General features: G+C 37.8%; 1 long non-coding RNA gene across 1 annotated transcript; it reads right to left on the bottom strand.

Annotated features, from left to right (window-relative positions):
* Positions 1–1,925: 1,925 nt before the first annotated feature.
* Positions 1,926–4,015, bottom strand: LOC144640967 (uncharacterized). The gene is made up of 3 exons (XR_013568466.1): positions 3,869–4,015; positions 3,330–3,431; positions 1,926–2,337 (listed from the first exon to the last, which is right to left on the bottom strand). It is a non-coding gene; the product is annotated as an uncharacterized LOC144640967 (long non-coding RNA).
* Positions 4,016–5,242: the final 1,227 nt, after the last annotated feature.

The raw sequence follows: 5,242 nt of genomic DNA, 5'->3' as shown, positions 1-5,242 counted from the left end.
TGTTAAGATCCCAAAAATTTAACGTTTCGTATGTTACAACATACATCTTCAGAAGTCACCGTTAAAAAGATTACAATAAGATTTAAACGTAAAATAAAGACTGGTACCTAATCTAAAAAATAAGGACAATGTTGTTCATTAATAACAGACAGACTTAAAAATCTGCAGAAGAAAAACGTACATTATGGCTAGTAGGGAAAAGTTTCTCACTGCCAACTTTTTCATTTAAGGCCGGTTTTGAATCACGAATCAACAACGTCTTCTTTATTTTACAATGTATATCTGATCGTCCTGTTGCTAGAATGTCAAAGTGATCCCATTTGATGTTGTGACCCGTTGATGTGATGTGATCTGCAATGGCTGATGCGTGACAGTTCTCCGATAGTGCTTTAAAGCTGAGGATGACTATGTTGAAATCAATAAAATTATTGACTTCCTTCCTGCTTCCTAAAATCTTTAACTTAAAGTAGCTTTAATGTAGCTTTAATTTCTTTTCTTTAATGTAGATAAGTTATTACCTTTTTGTAAATTTATTTATTTATTTCTCTTTTTCATTTTCTTCTTCACCTCCCGCCTCGAATAGCTAGGCTAATTGCGGGAGGTGAAAAATATTGTAAATAATTTGATTGCCTAAATAAAGTTTTGTTGTTGTTGTTGTTTTTGAATAAATTACAGTCGCTTGATTTGACAGTTTTTGTGTTAGGTTTAGAACTTTAAGTTTTGCGTAGCTTCGTTCTCAGAAATCCAAGACATAAACCGTCGGAAAACATTAACGCTGTGGTCATGGTCGTGAAGGTTATTAACTTATTTGAAAAAAAACTCTATTTGATGAATAGAATCGTTATTTACAGAGGAAAAATGAAAGAAGTAAATGTAAACACAAACATTTCTTTCATACAAACTTTCTCGCAAAAATCAAGTAAATTTGCTTTTGGTTTCATTCCGTGTGCTTAGGTATTTCACAATGGGAAATGATATTTTTTTTTAACATTTCTTATCCTTTAACATCAAAAAATATATATTTTCCAGCACCTGAAATGAATTAGAAGTCAGATTTTAATAAAGATTTTTTTTAATTGAAAAGCAGCTAATAAATGACTATGTTGTAAAATTATCAGAACATTTGAAAGTTGGCTTGTTTTTTTAATTAGTTATCGCATAAAAGCATAGATAATGGAGCTAACATAAACAAACATGATCAAAAGTGGCTTAATGAATCCAGACTAGCCGGATGTTACCATTCAGAATATTAGTAAAAATAGGTCCGCACTGCGTACATGTGTCTAGTGCTGAGCTTGATTGAGCTTTGTGCATTACTGTATTGCTCGGCCACGGTAGCGCATTAATTAGGATTTTGTTGGCATAGACTGGAGGTGTGAAGAAAGGGTCAAAATATCAAGCTTCAACAGTGTAGCAGAGAAATACGGGTAGAAATAATAAACAGTTGCAAGATGATCTAGAAGGCTATCTGGAGTAGACGTAGCATATTTGTGTGTAGCACAACCTAAGTAAAGCATGCGCCCTGATTAGTTGATTTGGCATCTACTATTTGCCCAGGGTAGACGCTAACGAATACCTTCAATTCATGAGCGCGCGCAAGTTAACAGACATCTCGAGAGCACATCGTGTCGACGTTTGTTGACGTAGTTAATTCCTTAATTATCTCAAATTAGACTTGTTCCGTTTGTTCTACGTTGTCATCGGTTGTTTACTGCGGGGTACGAAGCAATAACGAGTGATTACTGATTACTATTACCTAGAGAAGAATACCACAAGACACTTCGTGTACGCTGACACGTATGAGAAACGTTAGTTAGTACGTTATAGCATTGTGTCTGCGCTTCACACTAGACACAAAAACAAACAAGGGTACTCAAATGAATGCTCACAATATGAGGCAAAAATGACACAAAAGCAGAGCATGATTGAACAGATAACAGTTTATTACACAAATGTAAGCTCTTTATGGTCTTCAGTGACAGCTAAACATAATTAAAGCTTCACAAGAACAGTTTAAGAGACAATTAAGTGTTAGGTATTTTATGTATATCGCAAACATAAACATGCTTAATTTAGGTTTTACAACAGTCTTTTCTTCGATCTTGGAGAAAAAAGTTCGAAAACTTTTTGGTGGCATCTTTTTAGTAAAGATTTTAAGCTGAAATTTTTCTTTTACATGAGCAAAAACAAATGAGTGAGGAAACTAAAAAATACAAGTAAAGATAAAACAGAAGGGTAAAACGAATGTCAGATATTACATCAAGGCCAGACACCACAGCAGGGCAGCCGTAACAAGCGCAGCAGAAGACTGGGGCGAAATTCCTGATCCATGCAAACCTGCAATGATGTCATAACAGAGTTAAAACTCTGGAGTTGTAAACTGAAGATGTCTGATTTGTGGATTAAAATTTCCCTCGGACATACAACGCAGGCGGATGCCAGTCCCCCCCCTTGAGGTTTTCTCGTAATTATGAAAAGAAGATATAGTAATCATACATCTCTCGAAAAATGTTTTGACCAGACAACTAGTAGCTTGCGTAGCAGGCGCCGTAGTTTCGAGCGCGCGTATGGGAAATGCAAAAGGGGCAAGGGCCGGGGTACACGCGAGGAAAAAATCGTCTCATCGATTTTTTTCTCGCGCGGCCTTCTCGCAATCGCGCACTCTTTTAAACATGCTAAAAAAAGTGCACATACGCCTGCTACGCAGGCTAGACAACTAGGTGTCCAGTGTTTTTGACGTTCCCATGACAATGCCATGCATACGTCATAATTACAAGTAATTCTGGCCAAGGATCGTCATTTTGACACATTTCTTTCATTTTCCAGTTTTTTAACAAAACTGTGCAATTCGTTTAATTTTTCTATCCTTTAAGCATTCTGACATCATTTTGTACCAGCTTTTGTTAATTTCAGACTTTCTCGGAAAATGCTGAAATTCAAGATGGCGGATTTAAGATAGCTACTCCAATGACGTCATATAACTTCACAGCTAACAAAAGTTATGTCATCTTGTAGAGTAAACTAAGGGCTTTCTACTCAGTGCAGAGTGCAGATTTTGCTGAGAAAACCTTGGGGGTGGGGGTTTCACCCATCCCCTCCCCTTGTACTACGGTGGAGCTATGAATGTACGTCCGAGGGATTATTAAGTGTAAGATGTACCTGGCGGCGGGAATTTTGAAAGTCTATCATTATCGGCACGTTTTATTAGCTGGATATAGTTTGGGTCCTCTTATTAGCCTGAATAATATGTGACTTTTTTCTACATATATGTTTTGCAAGAAAGGCCCTTTTTCAGCGTAACTTGTAACTAGTGTTTTCCACGCTCTTACTTGCTTGACACTTCCTGTCCAACCCAAGAAAAAATCCTGTTTCGCACAAGCACTGGCCGTTTACACAGTACGAGTTCCTTTCGCACTTTGGAACGCAAATTTCTATTGAGAAAAGAGAAAATTTTCTAGTTTCTAAACCCCACAGAAAGTTTACAGATGTTAGTAAATGACAGGGCATCATGCATTACACCAGAAAAAGGATAGCGGTCTGTTATAATTAATATAAACTATTCAGTGACGCAACGAAGTTTTCAAGAAAAGTGTAAAATTGCCCTTTATTAAAATTGTTCCGGCGAGGTTTGGGAGAACACGCGGAAGAACAAAAACTACACCCAACATATTCCTGAGTTTAAAACAGAAGCCTTATCAGAACTTATTTCATTAGATAATAAAGCTTAATATTAGGCTTTTTATTTCCTACTTTGAAAAACCATTTTTCATTAACAAATAAATATAAAATGAAAAGTGTGGCATCAGGTCTTTAGCAGAGGAAAATATGACTGGGTTACCTATAATAAAATAGGATATAAGTACATTACCTGAGCATGCTCCTTGTTGTGTTTTCTTATATCCTGTTTTACACGGGCAGTCATATCCACCATCCTTGTTATCACATTTTGAATATTCCGGGCATTTATAATCGTCTATCTCACATTCGTCAATATCTGAGGCAAAAAATACGAAGTTCTTATTAACTTGTGTTGTTTACCATTTTAACAATGGGAAATGGGGCCCGATTTGAGGCCGATTTGGGGCCGATGTGAGGCCGATGTGAGGTCGATGTGGGGCCGATGTCAGACCAATGTGAGGCCGATATGAGACCGATGTCAGACCAATGTGAGGTCGATGTGGGGCCGGTGTCAGACTAATGTGAGGCCGATATAAGGCCGTTGTGGGGCCGATGTCAGACCAATGTGAGGTAGAATTGTGGAGAAGAAGGAGGCAAAAAGTAAAATTGCGGTGGTAGTGGCGAAGAAGGAGGAGAAAAAGTTTTACAAACGGTTTTGCCGAGGTTTTATTTTACAGTGCTTTTTTACTGAGTTCACTCAAGCGTATCGACTAAGACTGTAGGCAGTTTTTGCAAAAATAAGCTTGCATAATTACTCTTTGTTGAGTTAAATGATTTAAAATACAATGTAAAAGATTGCACAATAATTTAACCCGATACGGTGGCCCTGTCAAGCCGGTTATAACAGCCAGGATGAAAATAGTACATGACAATCTTTCAAGGTAAGTGTATAAAGATTACAAATTCTGCGAGTTCAAAATGAAAAGATTTTACGCTAAATTTACATAACAAGGCATGCGAGGCATTATTGACTACCGTGCTTGATCGCGCACACCGGCTATCTTCCTCGCGGGTGTATTTTTTTGATGAGTGTGATCGCTTAAAGAAAGTTTTCTCGCGATTGAAATACCCACGACGTCTTATTAGTTCCACCAACAACAGTTTCATTAATTCGAGTCGCTGACCAGCAACCCTCGCGGACGCGTCAAGAACCAAGAGCCATTGTTCGAGTGGCCATACCTTTCAAAGACCAAGAGTCAGCAAATTATGTCCAGGAACAAGGTGCAGACAAATGTGCAAACCGTATTTGTTAGCCGTTGTTAGCCGTAAAATTGACCAAGATCTTAAAGTTCAAGAGACGAAGCCACAGATCGTCAACCAACAACGCGTCATGTATCGTTTTCAATGTGACTCGTGTGATGCGGGTTATGTATGTTATATGAGCGTAGCGGCCACTTACACACACACGTGTGGAAGGACATAAACAACAGTCATCGTCCATATATAAACACTACTATGACAAACACGGCAAGGTACCTGAAGACCTATTGAGGCGTTTTAATGTTCTTAAGAAATGCAGAAATAAATTTGATTGCTTATTGCACGAGATGTTATTCATCAGAGA

This window comes from Oculina patagonica, unplaced genomic scaffold (genome assembly GCF_052425735.1).
Source record: "Oculina patagonica isolate OP01 unplaced genomic scaffold, crgOcupat unplaced594, whole genome shotgun sequence".
NCBI classification, from domain to species: Eukaryota; Metazoa; Cnidaria; class Anthozoa; order Scleractinia; family Oculinidae; genus Oculina; species Oculina patagonica.
Note: the sequence above shows the minus strand (reverse complement) of the source record. Positions and strands in the feature narration are given on the sequence as shown.